The sequence below is a fragment of the Phalacrocorax carbo genome, chromosome 3 (genome assembly GCF_963921805.1).
Source record: "Phalacrocorax carbo chromosome 3, bPhaCar2.1, whole genome shotgun sequence".
Lineage (NCBI taxonomy): Eukaryota > Metazoa > Chordata > Aves > Suliformes > Phalacrocoracidae > Phalacrocorax > Phalacrocorax carbo.
Genome location: NC_087515.1, coordinates 127,424,838 through 127,446,322, shown reverse-complemented (window position 1 = coordinate 127,446,322; position 21,485 = coordinate 127,424,838). Strand labels below are relative to the sequence as shown.

General features: G+C 46.5%; 1 protein-coding gene across 5 annotated transcripts in view; it reads left to right on the top strand.

Moving 5' to 3' along the window:
* The first annotated feature begins 3,192 nt into the window (after positions 1-3,192).
* The window catches only part of EXTL3 (exostosin like glycosyltransferase 3), a 141,097-nt gene continuing 122,804 nt past the window's right edge, over positions 3,193-21,485 (top strand). For 3 of the 5 annotated variants that reach the window (XM_064448305.1, XM_064448301.1, XM_064448304.1), the window contains exon 1: positions 3,193-3,604. The gene's annotated coding sequence lies outside the window, so the exon portion shown is untranslated. Of the gene's footprint in view, positions 3,605-3,634; positions 3,704-4,489; positions 4,683-21,485 lie in introns of those variants that run through there. The other 2 variants (XM_064448302.1, XM_064448303.1) reach the window with 2 other exon arrangements.

Genomic DNA, 21,485 nt, shown 5'->3' with positions numbered 1-21,485 from the left:
CCTATGAAATCTGATAGGAGTGTCTGAGGTTAGGAGTGCGGTCTAAAAACATTCCATGAAACTTGTAAAATCTGCAGATGGTCCGGCCTTGGTACTGTATCCTGTGGAAGGGAGGAGAAAGAGGTTAAAAAAGAGTTGCCAAAAGGACTGTAGCAGGGAAAAGATGAAAGTTCAGGGTCCTCTGCGTAGATTGTTGTTCCCTTGAGGAGCAATGGATGTTTTTCTGAGGTTTATTTCGGGCCATGGAAGTGTGCCATGGAAATGTGCATTAGCTGGCTCTGGAACTCCTTAATACCTGCTTGAAATGACTTGATGTAATTTATAGCAGATTGAGATACCAGCGTGTTGGATGCGAGAAATGCTGACAAGTCAGCGGGACAAGGAAGAGGGAATTTGGTGCAGGTAAGGAAAAGAGGGAAAGCGGGGACCATTTCAAGTAGTGAAAAGGAGGACACAAAGGCGTGGTGGCATTCGCTGTGTTCAGTTGCAGCTGCCAACGGTAGAGCTACTTAAAAGGTGATATAAGAGAGGTTCCCAGCATGAAGTCGTACACAGGTGCCTAAACACATTGTTCTGTGGGCAGCGGGACTCATGAAGCCAGGTTTTCTTAGATTTTGTCTTTTCCCTATAGCCTCTGACTGCTGCCATTTCTTCTGTCTCCGGGCTGTGCACCATCACAGACCCTCACCCTATTCCCCCGCCCCAAACCTCCCTCCTCCTTGTTCTTACTGTAAATCCCCAGATGGCTCCTTATCCCTGCCTCCCTGGTAGCCCCGGGCACCCCTGGAATCCCAAACCTCCTGCCACTGTTTAGCCTGGGAGCTGGAAAGGCACCACTCGGATACAGATAGCTGGCTGGGAGGCGGCTGCTTGGTTGGCGAGCAGGTCGAACAGAAGGGGCAAGATCTGAATGGCAACTGCTTTTTAGGTGTCTTTGCACCTCCATGATTTCATATGGCAGGATCTAGTATTTTTAGACCTCTGCCCCTCTGTCAGATTAAAAGTCGCCAAGGAGTTTCAAAGTCTGTAACAGGATTGGCACAGTGCAGTCAGCTGGCGCTGTGTGTTTAAGGCTCATTCCTTTGGGAAACCAGGCTGAGAAGCTGCTAGGAGTAAAAAGGCTTCTCCTCACTAGGAAAGGAGTCAGGCAACCATTCTATGCAACTTATTTGCTTCTTTAAACTATTATTCACCATAGGTTATAGATTCTGCCCATTAGGATCCACTTCTGACATAAAAAGTTTACGTGTGTTCTTGGATACTGCGTATGAGAAAACAAAAGCCCAGAGAGCAAGGAGGGTGGAAACGAACACGGAAAATTTTCTCTTGGGATATACAGAAGGCAGTTGAGCGGTGGGTTTTTGGCTTGATGGGGGTGAAACTGAAAACTTCCCTTTAATACTGATCTCCTGCTACATTAGAATAAGAAGGGGATTAAATCTGAAGCTGCCTTCATCAATATGATGTGTAATAGCCTCGATGGCGCTTTCTGAAAGAAAGACTTGCCAGACTGGCTGCTGGTCCTGAAAGCTTGCCTTCTTTTGGGAGCTGGGAGGATAATGACTCTCTTGAGTTGTTTCCTCAAGTGCATGTCCTCCATTTTTATTTCTTCCACAGTGAGGTCCTGAAGGGTATTTATTGTCTCCCCATTTCCTTGTGTAGAGCTCCAGGTAGAGCAGGGTGGAACAGCGAAGCCTCAAGCCATGGTAGAGCGAGAACAGATGCGTGTGTGAGGACAACGTGGGCGTGTTCAATGATTCGGGTGTTCATTTTGAGTTTATACTGTGCAATGCAGTCATAGTCTTGTTTTTTCCTGAAAAATATATTGTTTCTTAGAGCCTTTGAACCTGCAGTACCTATTCTACCCTTCAGTACAGCATGTTCCCTGCTTGTGAGATTGGATTTTGTATTGTTTATCAAAGGGTAGACCTGTGCCCCCTCGCCTTACTCCCCACTGGTTTTTCATCTCAGTATAAAAGTTAGTTTCTCCTTGCATTCTTTACACGTGTTTAAATGACTGTTAAAAAGTGCAGAGCAGTGGAAAAGTGGTTTCTTCCAGTTTTGAAGTGCTCATATTTTATTAAAGCTGAGATTCCTAGAGCTTTGTGGCCAGAGACACACTACAGTTGCCACCCTCTCCACTCCTACAGAGATAAAACCCCATTTCTTCCTGTGAAAATTCTCCAATCACCCACAAGTTGTCAGTTTGTGTGTTTTGGGGTGAGATTTAATTCTCCTAGATACAAATGTCTTTCATATGGCTTCTAAAATATAAAAGTACAGGTAAAGTGCATTAAGCAATGAAGCAGGGTACTGAACCTGTATGACTTGACTTTGTTGTGAGAAGATGCTGGTGCCATTACTTGCCTTCCCCCCACCCCACCCCGTTATTGCCCCATTGCTTTTTTCCCCCCTTTTGCTTCAATTACCATCTGTTACATGGTATGTTTGGTACTTGTCACCCTGAATTTTACATACCTGCTGTGACTTAACAACATTTAACCACTAATGACATGTAACACCACTCTAGTATTTGCAAGTACTTTGTCCAGAATGAGTGAGAATTTGTGCTGTTAATGCAAACCCTCCAGGTTGGATCTTGATGTAATTTTGTAACAAATTGTGGTATATTAGCACCCATAAGCCAGCTCCGCAGTAAGTGTCTTCATGTCTTTCAATCAGCTTCCCACAATACAGTTGTTTTCATAACCCCTGTTGCCGGGAGTCACCCAGACATCTCTCTGGGGCATCAGCTGCAACCTTCGCAGTCACCGCAGTGCTTTGACCCTCATGGCTGAGCTCCACGGGTTCACCCCCAGCCTCACAGGGGTTTTGGGGGACAGCTGGAGAAAGACAGGGATGCTGTGGATAAAGGGCTGGGACATGGCTGGCCGCATAGGCAGCATCGGGCGCCGGGAGGACATGGCGGCTCCCCAGCGAGGGATGGGGGAGAGGAGGAGCACAGCACGTGCCTGCCTTTGGGCGGGAAAAGCGCCACGCCGCCGCGCGCATGCGCAGCGGCAGGTGGGCGGGCTCTCGGGGGCGGAGGGAGGAGCTGCTCCACATCCTCCACGATTTAAAGGGACAGCGCTCCCTTTGGCTCTGCCGCTCTACTCCCCGCCTCAGGACCGGGAGGGGGTGGGTGGTAACTGTGTGAGCCCTCGCCAGTTCGCGCCCTTGCCCTCCGCGCTGGGGAGCTTCAGCTATTCTCGGCAGGTTCCGGAGCCAAGAGTCTCCTCCTCCGCGATTCTGCTCCCCGCCCCCTTAGCCCTTCGGCTGGCTCCGCCGCCGGCTCGGCTATCTCCGCCCACCCTTCGGCTAAGCCCGTTAAGTTCCGCCACCACTTCGGCAACTTCCGCCGGTTCGGTCGGAAATGGCCGAAGACGTGAGAGATCCAGCGGTTTAGGGGAGAAGACCGGCCGGCTTCTCGGAACGAACCAACTGTCTCCGGATCCAGGGGGGTGGGGGGGGAGCAGGGGAGGGCGGAAGAAGGGGGAAGGCTAAGGCAGCGGCTATGGCTCCCCCCCCAGCCACTCGCGGTGGGCGGCGCGGCGGGCGGCGGGACCGCGGCTCCGCCAGGAGGGTGAAGTGAGGGCGCCGAGAGGTAGGGTGGACCGTACCACGTACGGGGGTTGGGGGGGTGGGAGGAGGGAAAGAGCGACTCGCGGCGGTAGCACACCCCCGGGGTAGCCCGTGGGGGCGGGTGAGTGGCGGGAGTGGTACAGTCCGGAGGAAGCCCCCTCCTCTGTGAGGCGCGGGGGGGGGGGCCTTCCCCCGGCCCGACTGGGGACGCTGGGAGGGGGGGGGGTCCCTCAGGGCTGGGGACGCTGGGGGGGGCGGGGTCCCTCAGGGCTGGGGACGCTGATGGCGGGGATCCCTCAGGGCTGGGAATAGTGGGGGGCGGGGGCATCCCTCAGGGCTGGTGGCGCTGGGAGAGGGTGTGGGCACCTCAGGGCTGGGGACGCTGGTGCCGGGGGGTCCCTCAGGCTAGGGATACTGGGCGGGGAGTCCCTCAGGGCTGGGGACGCTCTGTGTGTGTGTGTGTGGTCCCACACAGGGTAAGGGGCATTTTCGGGGTCTCCCAGGGCGAGGGGCGCTGCGCGGGGGGTGTCCCACATGAGGGGGGCTCCCTCATGGCGGGAGGGCTGCGATGGCACCTGGTGCCCAGGCGTTGCTGACAGGCTCCAGCCTTCCCGCCTGCCCACCCTCCCGCCTCCCTCGGCTGACTCTGCGAGGGGCCGGGGTGCAGGTGGGGGACGCCGGGACCCCCTTGTCCCGTCTCCCCAGGCTGCCTGCAGCATCTCCTATGCTTCGAGGGGACGTCGGCTTCCCCCATGGCCAGCGGGGTCCCGTTCCTCCCGCTCTGAGGCGGGTTTCGGCGCAGGGGCTTGAGGCCTAGTGCCCGCTCTGGCTTCGACGGTCACCGAAAGCGCTGACCCCGAGGCGCTTGTCGCCGTAGCGCAGGGTTGTCCCATGTCTTGGAAACTTGTCAAAGCCCTCGCGCTCGCCGCTGCCGCTGGCAGCAGATTCCCCCCGGGTCGGTGTTTGTTCCCTGCTGCTTGTGCCGGGGTTTTGCCTTGTGAGGTGGTGAGGACAGAAACGATAAGGCTGTTGTCTCTCGGCATCTCAGTGTTTCTGGTATGCTCGTATTACACTCGTCTGGATTCTTTGCTGAAGTTGAGGTTTGTATTTTTTTTTTCCCAGCTGTTTTCCCCACATGAGGTCTCTTCTTACTCAAAAACACAGGGGTCTTTCTTCAATCAAAAAAATTTTACTGGTGTGGGGCTAATGCGTTGCTGCTGACTGCCTAACACCCCGTTACGCTGCTACAAGCCCAAACAATTTGGAGCCTGGAGGAGCTGGAAATGCTTAAAATGGTCTTAAGGATTCACGAAGATGCTTTCTAGATACACTGTTCTGTTGCTCTGTGTGTTAAAATTCAAACACTGAGAGACTCATGGACTAGTTTGTGATCTCTTGTTGCTTATGCATGCCTCTGATAAAGTGTGTGTGTTGATATTCCAATGTGATAGCTTGGCTTTAAAATTTCTGGGTTTCCGTGCTGCCGGTCTAACATCTGTATGAAGAAGACTAAATAACTTTGTTTCCTGAAAGGGGTGTCACATGCGGGTGATTATCTTAGAGATATTTCTGTTTTTGTGGAGAAGTGGGTTTGCATTGGTTCAGCTCAGCGTTAAGAGGTTCTGGAACAGAGGTAACTGACTGTTGTCTTTTGAGCACGGTATAGCCAAATTCTTTTGGCAGCTCAGCTAAGGTACAGACAGTTCTTGAACTTCTTGATGTCTCACTGCAGAAGGGAAGTCCAAAATAGTTTTCTGAAATCCTCTAATTTTTCAAGTGGAGATTGTTAGCTCTCATGTTTGTTTGCATGCGGGGTTGGATTTTGGCAGTTGTAAAGTCAGAGCAAAAGCAACAAATGCACAAAACTGATTGTTGAATTGCCTTCACTTAGACTGCTTCTCAAAGATATATGGCAAAATTGGAGGGGGTTTTATGCGCTGTTAAGATGGGATGGGAAGGATCATCGTCTTCCCTTGAATATTTGTAGTGTGGATCTCTGGGACTGTTCAGCCAATGAGTTGAATGTCGTCGATGCATTCCCAGGTCTTGCTTGCATATGTGGAGTCAGAGCCCACCTTGAGCCTGCTTTCCATGACTACTATCTCTTGAAATGTCACAATACCCTCATCTTAAGTTTTTAGAGTTTGTCCCTCTCCTTCTGCCTGTATGTGTTTGTTCCTTTATTCCTTTCAGTCTCTGTTGCCTGATTTTTCTCCTTGCTGTTTGACTCCTATCACCTCTCCCAGTTGCCTCGCCTGTTTTCCCAGGGCATTCCTCTCCCTGCCCACCATAATGATTTCACCGGAGTGGGAAATGAAGCCAACTGCACATGTTAGCTGTTTGAAGCCAAGATCACAGCAGTTGAATGTGAATTGGTTCTTAAACCAGAGGCAATTTTTCTGCTTTGGAAACCCCACAAAAACACTGAACTGGAAGAGACCTCTTGATCACTGGATCTCATCTCCTGATCCGCAGTTAGGTTTTCCCAGTGCTTGCTGTCTCACTTCTCTACCTGTGGTCTCTGCTGAAAGCCCCTTTTTTGGGAACATTTTGAAGCAGTTCCCAACTCTGGGGTTTTAACCCAGGGTGGAATTTTTGCTGTTCCTGTAATGAACACATCCTAACCCAGACTGGGATTCCTATGTCTTAACCACCCAGCAAGCAAAATATGTGGGGGTTTTGTTTGCTTCTGTGTGAAAAAGGCAAGCAATACTCATAGGCGTATTTAGATACGTGCCGTTTCAGTACAGATAGGCGTATCTCTGCTAGTACGTGGCTAGGCAGTAGGGGAAGCATTCACGTGGGATTTGGGGCACAGAACTGGGACTTCCAGCTGTCTCATAACCCGTGCTGGCACAGGCTGTGCTTGCTGGGCTAAAGCTAGCATGAGTATGTACCCTCAAAAGCAAAGAGCCCGTAGTTTTCTTCTTGGAAAATACCTGGAAGTACTGCGTACTGCGGATTGTCGTGGGTGAGTTTGGTTCCTGCAGCTTAGATGGGTGTTTGTCAGATGCAAATGATGTTGGTGGAAGCTGCCTGAGAAGAGGTGCAAAGCCAATTTGAGGTTTTGGGGTTTGTTAGGAAGGATAAAGACAGAAGCATGTACAGCTCCGTGGCTTACAGCTAATCGATCTCTGGATTGCCTGGGCGTAGGAAGCCTTGAGCGCTGGCCGACCGGGTAAATTGATGTTATTACACCGCAGTTGCAGGGCCAGTTTTGAAGTGCAAATTGAAATCCCATTTTTGTGAAATCATTGCTATTAGTTAATTGATGTCTGTTACCAGCAAGAGCAGCTTAGAGGACTGACTAATCTATCACAGATGGATTTGAAAGGACATTTTCTAGCTTCTGCCTTAACTTGCTGGACATTCCCTACAAGGCTGTAGCAATTTTAAAGCAGTTCCGATATCTTTGTTGTTTTTGATTTAGCGTCTGCTGAGGAAGTTTGCGATATCCAGTCTTTCACACAAGAAGCATGTAAGTGTGCTGTGCTCCCTCTGCTGGCATCTGCCCCTGCTAGCTCGTGGTGAGTGGCCGTTGGTTTCTCAGGGCTATGTTGACATAACTAGTAACACTACAAAGTGACCTGTCCCTTATTGATAAAATTAAGTGAAATTCAGAAAATCCAGGCTCATAAATCAAGCAAATCAATCTTCTATGTCTGTTGGGGGGGCCAGATCCTAAACCACCAAACAAACAGATAATCTGTAGCCACTGATATATGTAAAGGAGGGTTTGTTTTTCCTTTAAGGCGCATGTTTTAATGGTCACAGAATTTCTGCCCTTACAGTCGGTTTCTGAAATGGCTGGCATCTCCTTGCCTGGAGTCAGGGCTGTGTATTTTCTCTGCCTATCCCCTGCCCTCCCCCTTGCCCCTGAGTTTTGGTGCATTAAGAAAGTGTGTTGCTTTTCTGATGCAAATGGTTGCCTGAGAGTAGTATCAGAACATGGCATTAACCCATGAACATTAAGAAACCCTCTCAAGTTTCTTCTAATACAAAATGCTAATAACAGTTCCCACTGCACAAGTAACATTTTTATTTCCTTTTTAATGTACACTTTCCAGCTGGTTAGCCTTTTATCCGTCTTGTTTCATAAAATGCTTTCTTTCATGATTCAAAATACTTGCAGGTATCTTCTTATCTGGCCGCCCTCTTAGGGGTAGCGGCAGTGCAGGTGGCCTGAGGTTTGTTTCCATTCCTGTTGCGTTTTGCTACGAGTGCTGCTGTGCTAAAGCGTATGTTCTGACGTCTGACTCTGCAGGATGAGCTTTCTTACTGTTTTGTGCTAGCCCTTCTGTGTAACATGAAAGGACTGTGGAGCTGTGTAGCCATCTTAAGTCTATGCCAGTACATTGGCCACCTATGAATTAATTTGAGTTTTATTTATTTGAAAGCTGAAATGTCACTGAGCGGGAAATAAATTGGCCTATACATGTACTATCTTCCTTAGGGGACACTTCTTGACAGATTGAGTACTTTCTCATTCCAGTCAAACAGATGATGAATTCAAGTTTGGCAACTTCATGTGGAAATTGGGTCCTCCGCTTATATAAAGGCAGTACAATTAAAACCAGCAACACCCTCCATTACATTGTCCCATCAACATGTCTCAATTTTCAAAGTGGAGATAGGCTTTTCTTTTCCCCATCCCATACGTAGCCCACCTTGTGGGTCCAGATTTGAATGTGATGGAATTAAGCGCATCACTGAGTGTGGGAAAGACTTCTTTTTCTTTTCCTCCCTCGATTAAATGCCTCCGCATCATATGTAATGCAGGAGTGCATCAGGATGAGATTTGTACATGTCTTTTAGTGTTTCTATTATGGGCACGAGGAAGTAATTATACTGCAGGTCTGCTCTGTGTAGGCACTTAGTGGGAAGTGATGTGTTCTGGATTGTGTTGGTGTTGAGTGGAGTAGAGGCTGTGGGGTACTGCTGACATGCAGATGACTGCTGGAAAAGGTTGGCATGAAAGCGTTGGAGCTTGTGACAAGAAGAGCTGCCAAACAAGTGGGGAGCCTTGGAGTTGAGAGCAGAGCCTAAATATATAGAGCAACGGTGTGAGCCTCTTTCTATGGGGTCTCTAAACTCTGAGCAAAGCAGTCCTGAACTCGCTATTGAAGAACTTATAAGGGTCTGCAAATAAAATAGGCTGGAAACCTTTGATATAAGCAGAGTTGCAACATCCAAGGCGTGATGTGTAACCAGCAGGCGGGGAGAAGACAGGACGGTATGATCCTGTCTTCCTCATTTAGAGGTAATTTGCTGGCCAGAGATAACATGTGGTACCAGAGCCCACTGACTCCCAGAAATGCATTGTACATCTAATAGTAAATGCCAGCGAATAGGTTAATATCATTCTCAGATTAATACAGATAGCAGTCCCATTGCATATGGGAAGAAAAAAACCCCAACACATGCATTGTTTAGGTAAGATATTTCTTTCCTTAGGCATCTCTCCTGGGAAGACCTTGGTAGTCATAAATGAATCTGCCGCCTACCTTGTGTACCTTCATTTTAATGTGGGGATTGAGGAGGAGCCAGCTATCGGAAAACCAGCCAGAGATGGATGCGTTGGAAAGTTGCCACTAATTACTGTGGCGTCTGACAATTAGCTGTTGTTAAGCCTTTCCTTGCAAGTTCTCAACCGTGCATCAGGAAACAAAACCAAGGACGTGGAGGAAGGCAGCAGCTGTCCTTGTAATGATCTTGTAAAAAATAAGTTCTGGGTAGTTGTTATTTCGTTGATCTTACTAAAAGCAGAACTTAGAGTTGATTCTGAAAGATGGTTCTGTTCTAGCAGAGCCGGCTGGATTTGATGGACCCAGAAACTCTTTCCTTTCTCTTTTGGCTGTCGGGCTCTGTTGTAGCCCGCAGACTTCTTAGGCCTCTTATCTATAAACCAGGTTTGAGGCTGCCTTACTTCACGGGAAATCTGTAAATCAGTAATGCCTGCAAAGTGTTATTGTTGATGTTAATCTTGGAGTTCTTAACAAAAATTAAGATTTAATGAAAATAATAATAATAAAAGATTCAAAGAAGTCTTGCAGTTGGTTTCTCGCATTTGCCTCCAGGGTCTTCTGACTTTGTTTTTACTTTGTGGCAGTGATGAATAGCACCAAGCCTTTTGCAAGCATCTCAGGGGTGTAGTTAGTTAGGAGTAACGATTGAGCTGGAGCTGGCAGGTATCTCAAGGCTTTTGTACAGAAGCAAGTTCGCCCCCAACCCCTCAGGAATCAGACCTGCTCTTTCTCTGGAAATGACTTTTACATTGCCAGGACAATGATGACTTTGATTAGAAAGACCAAGCAGTGCAATTATTTCTTCCTTGTCAAAGGAGCTGTCGAGGAAGGTGATCTTTCTGCATCGGTTGGAAGTCTGTCTTACTGAGCTTGCGTTTCAGATGACGCTGCTCAGGCAGCGAGGCCCAGAGCATCTTCTGGAGTAGTTTATACAAGTACGACCCAGGCTTTGCACTGACTTGGGTCTCTGTATAATTCCATTGACTTGGAAGGAGTGACATGTAATCTCTAGACAGATCTCGAGTCTGGTTTAATATGCATCTCTGATCTATAATACATGCGCAGACACGTCGACCCTTTTGGTTACCCCTGAAAGCAGCTATATCTGGGACAGAAAGTGGCAGCTGTTTGACAAATGTAATAGAGTAGGTATTATAAAAAGAACCAAAGTGAATTTCCTGTTCTTAAAACTGATTAAAGCAAAAGCAGCCTTGCCAATGATTCTTGTGAGCTTGATGCTGCTTTGCAGGGGTGTCTTGCTTGGACGCTTTGCTGTCCCTGTAGCTATTCTTAGCCTGTTTACCAAAAGCTGTTGTGCGCGTATTGAGGGAGTGCTGCGTTAACTCATACTGTGCACTCACTATTTGTATGTCTATGTGGAGCCTTTTGGGGAGGGAGAGGATTATACCCGAGCTCTTCTGTCACCTTCCTCTGCTTCTGTGCTTTATAAATCTGTAGGAAAGAGAGGTTAATGTTTCTGTAGTATCTGAGCATATCACAGTGCTTCTGTGATGGAGGGAAGTACTGCCCAGTACTTGTTGACACTGACCTTTGGATTTGGAATTTGTGACATGGTTTAACTGATTCCATAGCATGCTGCTAGAAGGGATGGCCTTGGTCCCTTTCCCTCTCTCAGCTCTGCAGTCCTTGTCATTTATGTGATGCCTCGGTGAGGTGAGGCAGTTTGATAATCTGACAGCAAACTGCTTGTGGGTTTTTTTCTGGGGTAAATGGGGGGTTCTCTCAGCAGTAGGATGGGGAGAAGTTGCTAGGTGCCCCTTCTCCCCTTTTCTTACTGTTAGTTAACTGTCTTAATGTTCCTGCATTAGGATATTCCTGTCTTGAGTCCAACCTGTCTCTCCCAAGACGTGGGATATGAGCACTGGCAGTGCCCGAGGAGGAGACCCACTCACTTGGCAGGGGTCGGGGAGTATCTCTGTATTTTGATATTTTTTACCCAGCTCTGATACTCTGAATTTTGCTGCCCCAAGGCTGTGAGGGATAGATGCCTGGTATGAGCTGACCTGTTTGTGTTACTCAGAAGGCAAAGTGAGAAGCAGAGCAGCCAGAAGCCGGGCTTGCTGCCCCTGTGCTGCTGGAGGGGATGGGAGGGCTGGGCAATGCCTATATGTGCTTGGCCCCTTCGCCTGGCAGCAATAAGAGTGGCTGAGCATTGCAAGGCTTGGGCAGATGAAGAATAGGTAGTGGGATGGTGACACAGCTGCTGTGCTGTAGCAGAGGTTTGCTCCAGCACTCTTTTATCTTTATTGCAAATCTGGAGTCTGCTCAGGACCAGCGAGGGTAATTTAATGAAGCTGGGGGACTTGTTATAAATGAACGCGCTGAATGGACAAGAACAGTTTGCTGTTGTATATGGCTATGAAGGTCACTAGAATAGGATGCTCATTTTTCAGTTGCTGCATGCTGCTGGGTGAAACTGAGGTTTGTGCTGACACACGCGGTTCCTGTTAATGGGGACTGGAGTTGCCCTGAAAGAAGAAAATGCCCTGATTTGAAGGCTGCTTGGCTGGGAGACGACTGGAGACACATGTGGTTTTGGTACAAATCTCTTCAGACCCTGGTGCTTCGTTTGATTGCCTGACTACTTCTTCTGAGGCCTTCTTATTAGGATTTCTACTCTTCTGTTATGAGAAGTGAAATTAATAATCTCCCTTACTTCCCATACATGGGAAAGAATGTCTTCATTCTGGCCCAAGTTTAGCTGCTGATGAGATCTGTTTTGGGAACTGCGTCGTGCTAAAACAAAGGGAGAGGAAGAGGAAACAAACAGTTGTGTAGCCTACTCTCTTTGAAACGCAGTTTTAGTGGTTCCCTGGTATTGAAATAATTATTTAACTGATTTATCTGATCCATGGGATTATTTCTCTTTCCAAGTAATAACTAGAGCAGTAAAGATGTTTTATTAAATAAAAAAAAAATAGCATATGTTGTTTTCAGTATTGCATTTTAGTAACTGTTTGCAATGACATTTTGGAATCTCAGAAAATTTGTTTGCTTGACTTTCTCGCAGATCAGCTCCTGGCTATCTCGATATAGAGCAGAATTGAGTTGTTTGTTTTTTTTTTTAAATTACCTTCTGACAGCAAAGCCTATTCTATGTATGTTGCAGTTCTGGCTTTTTTAAATGTTAAGCTGTCTTTAACAGGACTTCCACAGGTGTAGTTTTCTGAAACTTTGGGGGGTTTTGTGTTTTTTTGTTGTTGTTTTTTTTTTTAATCAAGAATTGCTTGTCCTTAGTGTTATTTTAAAATAATGCTATATTTATTTTTTTAATCTGAGGAGAAAATTCTTAATGTATTTTTTAATGTCTTGAGGCGTGATGATGAAAGGGCTGTGGTTTGGTGTTGGATTTTGTTTGGGTTTTTGGTCTGTTTTTTTTGTTTAGTTGGTTAGGGTGTTGGTAGTTTGGGTTTTTGGGTTTTTTTTGATGTTGTGTTTTCCCCGTTTAGCAGGTTGTAATGTGATTAGGATATGGAACCTTACCAGCTTCAGAAAAAAAAAATCCTTTTTAATTTTTTTTTTTTAACAAAGCTTTAACAAAACTCTTGTGAAATGTTGTTCCTCAATGTCACTGGATTGTGGTCACAGGCCACCGTGGGTGGAAAAAGTCAAATATCTGAGAGGGCCACGCTCCACACAAACTGTGTGTCTGTGTGAAACCTGCTCTTCTCAGGGACGAAACCCATGGTTCCTCCTACCCTTTCGAAATGTCTCTTCTGGCATTCTTCCTGTTTCCTCTCTAAAATCTGACAACTCTTGAGATCGAAGGGTCGGAAAAACAGATTGTGTGAGATCTCTCAGATCAACTCAGCGTTTAAGTGTGAGTTTTCACATGAGAGCCCATTGCACTGTGTGTTTTCTGAAGTGGTGCTTGGAGAGGCTGTGAGAGCCTGGTCCCTCAAATACACCAAAGAAAGCTCTGTGAAACAAGCGCAAAGAGCAGGAGCCTTCAAATTAGGGTTCTGCCAAGTCTTGAGAAACAAAATTGTACTGACGGAGATCTGCACCTCTCAAGGGAAAATAAGTCTCCAAAATGAATGTCCAATCTGGAACAAGTGAACAGACACCGACAATATCTCCAGTAGCTCAGTTTGCAGCTGGTCCTTCCCTGCTTCTCAGTCTGGTTCGTTAAGGCAATGAGTGAGGTATGTAGGAGGACAGAAATGCTGGAGTTACTTGCATAGGTCAAAAACGAGTGGACGAATCAAATGGGGCCCAACCATGTGTCTCCTTAGGTCCACATTGAACTGGAGCTGGGTGAGCAGAAGCACATGCGATTTCAGCCCCCTAGTCAGGCTGGTTTTTGCACATCATAACTTGAAAAAGTGGGCTTTTCATTCTTGAACCAGAATAGAGAGACCCGAGGGGCACTTTGTATTTCCTGCTAAATTCTAGATAAGATCTTCTACTGTTCGAACTTGCAAAACAGTTTAGGTGTGTGCTTCCCTGCTTGCAGCGCTCCTGCAGAGTTTGATCCACCCTTTCACTTTGTTGAGTCTGTTAGGAATGAATGATGTTCCTCAAGCTGTGAACACAAGAATGGTTTAGCTTTAAAAAAAAGTTTTTTTTAAAAAAAACACTCCCCTGCAAACAGATGATGTAATGTCCGAGCCCCATGTTTAAACAGTAGCTAATTTGCCAGGGGATAATCCAGAGTTAAATCTGTCAGGCTTTCTCATTCCCAGATCCAGCAGAGCTTTGTTCTTTGTGCTTTCAAACGCATGTGTGTCCACTGCAGTCGGTGTGATTTCCTTCAGTTTCTGTAGTGAAACAGTTTGTCCAGGGTGAGAGAAAATGTTGCTATAAACCTTTTGTTGCTATAAGCCTCGACATGTATCTTTTTGGGTTTAAGTTTCACTTAGTGACTGAATTAAACCAAAACACCTCTTTGGTGAGCTGCAGCACAGCGAAACAGAATTTCTTCTGAATTTGGATCTTGTGCTTTTGTAGGCATCTTCCTTTTGCCAAGCAAGGTTCGCTCCCTGCGAGGTCCCAGGAATGCTGCTGGGTGGGAAGCTCCACGCTCTGCAGCTGGTTTGGGCTGCACATGGACTGTTTAGTTGGTGTTTGGACTCTCCTCTCCCAGACAGTTCTGTACAAAACAAGGAACACTTAGTTTTCACACATGCAGCTTTGATTTTTATGAGCAGCTTTCTCTGCTGGTGGCAGCTCTGGCCTGTGTAACAACACTTCAGATCTGCTGACAGGAGGGGACTTACTGTGGTTGGTTGTGTAGAGGGAGGTTTGTATCAACACTTCTTTTTGTTTTTCCCCTGGGATATTATCTTTATTGGGATTTTTCACTGACCTATTCCTTTAATCTTCAATTTTGGCACCATTTCCCAGGGCTCATGTGAGCAAAGAACTTTGCCAGCTAGCAGGATGAACCAGCACGTGCAACAGGGTTAGAGAGCTCCAGAAGCTGTAATATCTGCTTGCAGTCACGGAGGAGGGGAGACGATGCTATCGTGAGAAAATGAAGTGGCAGTTTAAGGAATTGCTTTTATTTTCCCTAGCTTTTTATATCAAAAAAGGAAAAATGTCTGTCTTCTAACTTGGAGCCACTTCATATGAAAGTTGACACCTATTTCTTTGCTATGTCATTAACCAACTTGGCATGCTGGGTGGTTTCAGCAGTTTTTCTTCCTCTGAACAGCGCTGGCAGAAAACTCTGAGAGTGAGTTGCGCTGACACCGTGCTTGGTCTGGAGATGTTGCTCTGGAAAGCAGTCACTTTGGGAGAGATCACATCTGTGAAGAGACATTGCTGACTCACAGCATCGATATCTGCTGGGATGAGCTTGTTTTAAACAACTGGATTTCAAAAGCTTGTAAAAATTGCAGAAGGGGGTGGGAAGCTGAGAGACTGTCCTGCAGTTGATGGTTTCTTATATTTTTCCATGGTTTCTGCTGAAAACTAAGGGTAAGGGTAGTGGGCCGGTTGCAATTTATGGTGAAGTTATGCTTAATCTGTTCTGCTCATTGTTATTTTATTCCTCACACTCTGCTTGCTGACGTGACTTCCTCTTCTTAGGGATTTATGTGAAAATAATGCCATTCCTCAGAATTTCCTTGTTCTCTGCCAGCTGAGGAGCAGCTGTGAAGATACCAAAAAACATTAACTGCTCTTAAGAACTGCTCAGAGATGCATGGCTTTGTGATGGAGACCGGATTTAGCTGGAGCTCCTCGACTGGGCTGAACTGCCCTGTAGCTAGCAGCCATGGGGATGTGTTGGGAAATTGTGGACTGGTTCAGACAACAGGCCTTTTGTTTGATTGCCTTAGCAACCCTGCCTCTCTGAAAGACGAGATGTTCTCCCTCGCACATAGCGTTGTTCGCAGGAAGGCTGGTGGTTTCTCAAGAAGCAGGCATGCTTTGGAGGACTGATCTCGGGAGACGCTGGGCCTTCTATTCCCTCAACCCTTTTCTCTGACAACAGGAGGTTTCCAGCCAAGAGAAGTCTGTGGTTATCTAGTGTTTGTCCCCCAAATCCCAAGCAGCATGTCCTGCTGTCTTATCCTTTGCTATATCTGCTCCTGCGGACACAATGCACTGAATTTAAATAAATCGTAGTCCTTGCTAAATATCTGTCAAATATTGACTTAGCCTGTGGCGTGAGCTGACTAAGCTGAAATTAATGGTGTAATTCTAGCTTGTTTGGCACATGTGTATAGGCAGTTTCATTGCAGATGGTAGACAAAATTAAGATCTTACCTTGACTCCATCTCAAGGGGAGGAAAGAGAAGCCTCGGGCTTATAATGGCAGGAAGGAAAGACTTGGCAGAGACGTGGGGGGGAGTGTTTGTAAAGATGTTATTTGACGGTGATAAAAATTCTTCCTAATGAGTGAGGTCATAAGACAAAATTGAGGAGTTGTTAATTGTGTGCTATTACAGATGTCTTAAAATCATCTCCTGCGTTCTGGTCCATTGCCATACCCCTGGGATAATTTTTCTTAATCTGTTGAAAATGATATCCAAAAAAATGAGACAAGCTGGCTGGCTGAGGTTTCGGCACAGATCAGCAGATGTGGCGCTGGTATCTGCTGGCTTCATGTGTTCTGTGGAACCCTCTGCAGGGGTAAGGGTATCTAGAAAGAGGCCGTGGCATCTCCCTTCCTTGGGATGAGGAGACACAGACAACTCTGTGTGTTTTTGAGATCCTACTGCAAAATGACAAAACACTGTCATCTCCAAGGGAAGGAATGGAAATGCAAAAAGGTGTCTGAAGTCATCTGAGTCATCCGAATGACCTGGACCTAAAACATGCAACTTCCCTTGTGTTTCAGAGCTACCTTGGAGCCTCTCCTGCAAACTCCGGGGAAGCTGGTGGTTTTCTGAGGTTATCTTTGAGGGGTTTGTTGCTGGCATAAATAAATCTTGGGATTGGAAACGCTAAGGATTCAGCTTTAGGACCAGTCCTGCTTGAGTGACTGCAGGGATCTCACTGCTGGCGCTGGGAATCTGGTGGAAGCTTATGTAAATGGTAAGCTCATGAGTTGGGTTTTTTTAAAGACACCTTTTTTCCTCTTCACCCCCCGCCCAGCTATTTGTTGCAGTTTTGCTGCAGGCAGTAAGATCTCCATTGTAGCTTTCAGCTTCGTGGGAGCTTTATGCCTACAATTGATCAGTTCTGAGCTGATCCCAGAGAGCAAATGTAATGCAGCAAATTCATTATATGCTAAAATATTTATCGTATTACTGTAAAGGTCATTGATAGCAATGAAGGCTCAGTACAACAGTCCTGAATCTTTCCGAAGATCGTATCTGTCACCACTCTCTTTGGAGAGCGGTATCTCTTAAAGAACCTGGAATAACTTATCCCTGGCACACGCTTTTTTAGGTATGTGCTTGTATCCTCCATAGGTCGGTAAATAGCTGTTACACTGCATCTGAAAGTTAACAGCTGTATTTAATGTTGTTGCATGTGCTCCCGCAGGCAGGAGTGAAAGGTAGAGCAGGAAAGGAGTCTTAATTTAACCTTGTACTTTTTTTTGCTCGATTTAAGTAATTTGCAGAGTTGTATAATAAAATCTCCATGATCTTATTTCTATTAAGATTACTATAATCTAGAATCGTTATTAATGCTGAAGGGCATTTTTGCTCCTACATGTGCAGGAGTGAATTACTTGTTGCATAACATGATTTGGAAAGATAGAAACGAAAAGGCTTCTCAGCAATGAGGTGGGCTGTGATTTGCCTTCCCCTGAACCACAAAATGAAATATCATTTGGCAAATGGATTCGGGACTGCGAGGACCCTCTCAAAACACTTTGAGAGGCGCACGAGTGGTGATGTGTGACTGTTCCCTGTCGGAAGGCCCTGAATGGTGTAGGATATATGACTGACCTATTTGCTGGTAGTTTTAGCATCTGGCTGGGCTTAGTTGTTCAGCCAGCTGATACCCAATTCCTTCTTATCATGGTATGTCTTTAAGGAACAGTTAGATTATTGGCTGCTGAGGAGCATTTTGGAGTCTGGCCTTGCGATTACAGCTTTTAATTGAAGCTACGCTCGCTGTCAAGGTTGCCTTTTTAAGTTCTGCTGTATGTCCTCCTAACAATATTCCAGCCTTTCTGGCTTCTCATTGACTGCAGATGAAGCGCTGACTGCAGTCTGCCTCTGATCCTCACTTTGTTAGATGGGGACTGCGGCTTGTCTGCCAGGCAGCGGCTGCTGGCATGCACATTTGTCACCTGTGGCCATTCCTCTTGCTGTGATGGGCTCTTTCCTTGTCGCACTGAGAGTTTTGCTAATTGGAAGCGAGCACTGAAGGGGCTGCGTTTATTGTTCTGTGTCACGAGTAAGCTCTTTGCCTGAGTGTGCGTTTCAGGCAGCTGCGTGAGGTTCAACAGCTTTGTCTGTCATGATCAGACAGATCTCTAGATAATCTAGCAAATCTCTTGATTATGAGGGTGGAAAATAATATGCTTTGATTTACAGATGTTGCAGCACAAAAAGTGCTTCTGTGAATTCTCTGAATAGCAATATCTGTGTGTGTTTGGCATCCTCGATTTCTGGGTACATCCGTTTTCTGAACATATCCTGAATTTCTGCATACTCTTCTGGACAGAGCATGCAGTTGCTTGCACGTATAACATGGACAGCCGTCTTATAGACAAGCAAGTTATTAATAATTTTGCAGTAGCATTTTAAGCCAAGTTGAGGGATTACATTGGGTGAAGAGTCCTTGAAGCTTACAGTAAAGAAGACAAAGGATGATAGAAGCTATTGCCTTATGTCTGAGTTTACAGGCAGGGTTGAAAAAAGGGAAGGTGATGAAGTATGCTTTGAATTAAATCCTCTAAACACCTTTTCCTTCTCTCCCTTAGGAAATTGTAGACAAACTTGAAACCATTTTCCATTGTCTGTGAGCCGTGGGAGGGGGAAAGAGATGCAGCAGGCACATGTATCTCACATCTGCAGCTCGTGGTGACTGGTCTGGTGAGGTGCACCAGCAGCAGGAGTGATGCAGGTTACTTGTGAAGGGTGTTGACATATTTTTTGCCTTTTGGGCACAGAAGCTCTCTTGGTTACAGATTGACTGGCAGATATGAGAAGATTAAGAAATGTTTTCACAACCCCTTGAAGTTGTGGTAAGCTGGAAAAAAGAGGTCTTGTGGTCTCTTTTTCCTGGCCGTGTGGTAGACCAGACTGGGAAGTGATTGGATTGAATCTAAGCTTTCTTCTTGTTTGCGAGGTTAGTTGTAACCTCAGTTCACTTGCAGCCACACCATGCTTTTGCTGGGACAAGGAAGAGGAGAGATGATGGGAGGGTAGAAATACTCTGGGTTTGGTTTGATGAGCTGATGAATTTATGGTGTTGGCTTCTTTGCTGTTTAAAGTGAGGGCAGCTTTCGAGTGGGAGACACTTAGACTGGGACTCTTCTGTACAGATGGAGTTGTCTACCAAGTTGTGGGGTTTTTTTCCTTATTCTTTCTCTGAGGTCTGCTTTATAGTCAGTGGAGAAAAACAACCATTTCTGTAGCACAGTTCATCCTGTCCTAAGTAGACATCTTGAACCAATCAAGTTTTACATGCCCCAGAAGTCTTGCTTATTTTGCTAGCTGTAGAGAGCGCCAGACCAGCTAGTTTAGGTGTAATGGTAACTGGTTGTGGCCCACCGTGACACCTTTTTGAATAAGTGGCTTATGCAACGCCAAACCTAAGGTTCTGGGTAGTTTTGGAGACTGTATGAGCTCCTTGTAGTTGCAGCTTCCTCCTTCCTAGAAGAAGGAAGAGCTGATGTGGTCGCTGGATCTGATTATACCACGTGGTAGCAGGTCTGAGGTTTGCAGCATGTTTCAGGCCATTTTAGTGACAGTCATTATGTGGTGGTTCAAATATCAGTGAAGGTAGTTGAAGGGCTGTGTTTCACTCTCCTGATGCTGGAAAGGTTGGCTGGTTTGTCAGCTGTGATCTGCCCATGAGGGAAAGGTCCAGCTAGATGGGGTGATGTCCTGGTAGCAAGCTTGGCGGGGTCCTACTGCACTAGCAAAGGAGGGAACGAGATAGTGCAAAGGGTCTTTTCCCAGTGATTTTTGTATCTCTGATCAGATGTGCATTGGTGGAGGAAATCACACTGAAAACGACCACAGAGCTTTTTGTTTTAACTCTCTAACTTGAGCCTGGATCATACAAAGCAAACCCTCTGAGCCTGTGAAGGGGGTTTTGTGGAGGAATAAAGCTTATTGTCAGCTGCGGTGTTCAGACCCTTGGGAAATTGTGACCATTGTCTGGGCTATTATTGCTTAATAAAAGCTTTGCATTTCCTCATTCAGGGTCTTGAAAATCTGGTTCTGTGCTTTTAAAAATAACTCAGCATGAGCCACAATTGGGAGCATTCACAGAGGAAATTCTTCAGCCCTCTAAAACAAAGTGAAGGGAGGGAAAAAAGCCCTCCTTAAAGTGCTTTTACTTGTCCGTGAAGAGTGAGTGTGTCTGAGCCATGCTCCTGCTATCTGGAGGAAGCACAGTGGGGTGAGAGCCTGGTTCTGCTCCTGCTGAAGGTTTGTTCGCTTGCAACCTTCATGGATTTTGGGTCCAGCTGGGGAACTGGGGCTGGGACTGGGCCGAACGCACTGGATGCATCCATTGGGACGGAGGGGATGGTGGTGTACCTCTCGTGGATGAGTTTCTCTGGGCAGGTGGGTGGACTAGCATTCGCTGATGAGGTTGAGGCGTTTTGTGCTTGATGCAAAAAGGCAGTAAAATGTTTTTCTTTCTGCTTGTAACAGAGGCCACTCCAGAAAGGGTAACTTTAGGCAAACTGAAACTCGGTCACGCACCGAAGGTCGTGCAGTATTTAGGGCACCCGCTACCGCAGGCTTGGCACCAGCTTTGGGGCTCTGCCTCGGCGCAGACATTGCTGTGGGAAATGACGGGGTTGCTAGTGGGGGGCAAAAATGGAGCCAGCGCTTGAAATGGAGCAGCACGCATTGCAGCTAGCCTCGCTGCTGTTGGGGTGCTGGGTGGGGGAGTTTGGGGGTTCTTTTTTTCTGAACCAGCCAACACTGGGGTGGGGAAGGGGGCAGAGGAGGGGGTGCCATGGGTTCTGCAGTGTGCATCAGCCCTGAAGTTGGCTTATCTGTAGTTTTTGTTCTTCCCAGCTTCTGCTTGAGGTTGTAGCTCTGCACAGAAGCCCCTAACTATTTTGCAAATCCAGCTTTGGAGGTTTGTTTCTTTCCCTATGTGTGTTCTTGGGTTTCCTTTCCTTCTTGTGTGGAAATAATTATATTGCTTTTTTCTTATGTTCTGGCTTTGGCTATGAGGAGGAATGTATTCAGATTTTTTTTGTGTTGTGGTGGTGTTTTTCTTTTTTTTTTTTCTTCTACAGTAAGCAGTGCAGTTTCTGCTGTTAAAATACTCTGGACAGCAGTTGCTGCCCACGTAGAGCACAGAAATGTGTGTTTAGCGGTTGCCAGGCATGCTTACTCTGGGTGTGCCGCCTTGTTTTGTTTGGTGCAAGTGTCCACGTATATGACTGGCCGTAATTTATCATTGCCATTAAGCTAGGGAGACATCATTTACATTAGTAATTGGTGCTTTGTGCAGGGCAGAATTACATTGACTCTTGAAGTAGATGTTGCAGTAAGTTTCCTCTTGGAGCTGCCTGTTCCTTGCAGGATAGAGGCCACTGCATGAGCTGCCTGGGATGATGCTGGGCTGCAGCAGTGCCGTAGGAGATAGTTGGTGGTGAAGAGGCTGACGGCTAGGACATCAGCTCAGTTTTACCCTGAGATAGGAAATTAATTTAGGTAGAATACGCCTCTTCTGTGCCTCAGTTTCTCCGCTGGAAAATTAATATGGCATGACTTGCCTTTTCACTGCGTTGGACAGCTTGCAGACTTTTTAAAC